The sequence below is a fragment of the Myotis davidii genome, unplaced genomic scaffold, assembly GCF_000327345.1.
Source record: "Myotis davidii unplaced genomic scaffold, ASM32734v1 scaffold217, whole genome shotgun sequence".
NCBI lineage: Eukaryota > Metazoa > Chordata > Mammalia > Chiroptera > Vespertilionidae > Myotis > Myotis davidii.
The window spans coordinates 4,486,832-4,487,337 of NW_006290034.1; the positions used below are offsets into that span (position 1 = coordinate 4,486,832).

Sequence of the window (506 nt, forward strand, 5' to 3'; positions counted from 1 at the left end):
TGTCTCAGCTGGTTGGAGCATCGTCCCATACAACAGAAGGGTTCAATTCCTGGCCAGGTCACATACCTAGGTTACAGGTTCAATTCCTGGTCAGGTCACATACCTAGGTTACAGGTTCATCCCCAGTAGGGGTGCATATGGGAGGCAACTGATATCTCTCTCTCTCTCTCTCTCTCTCTCTCTCAAATCAATAAAAACTACCCTCAGGTGAGGATTAAAAATAATAGTTACTATTATCACCTAAGGGAAAAAAGGCTAAATACACATTGTTTTAGACTCTTGGAAGTATAAGTGCTTCCTCATATCACAGTGATGGCAAACCTTTTGAGCTCAGCGTGTCAGCATTTTGAAAACCCTAACTTAACTCTGGTGCCGTGTCACATATAGAAATTTTTTGATATTTGCAACCACAGTAAAACAAAGACTTATATTTTTGATACTTATTTGATATATTTAAATGCCATTTAACAAAGAAAAACCAACCAAAAAGATGAGTTCGCGTGTGA

The 506-nt window shown here is 38.9% G+C and overlaps 1 protein-coding gene across 1 annotated transcript in view; it reads right to left on the minus strand.

Moving 5' to 3' along the window:
* Nucleotides 1–506, minus strand: part of SLC25A24 (solute carrier family 25 (mitochondrial carrier; phosphate carrier), member 24) — a 24,844-nt gene that overhangs the window by 15,064 nt on the left and 9,274 nt on the right. The gene's annotated exons all lie outside the window — the stretch shown is intronic.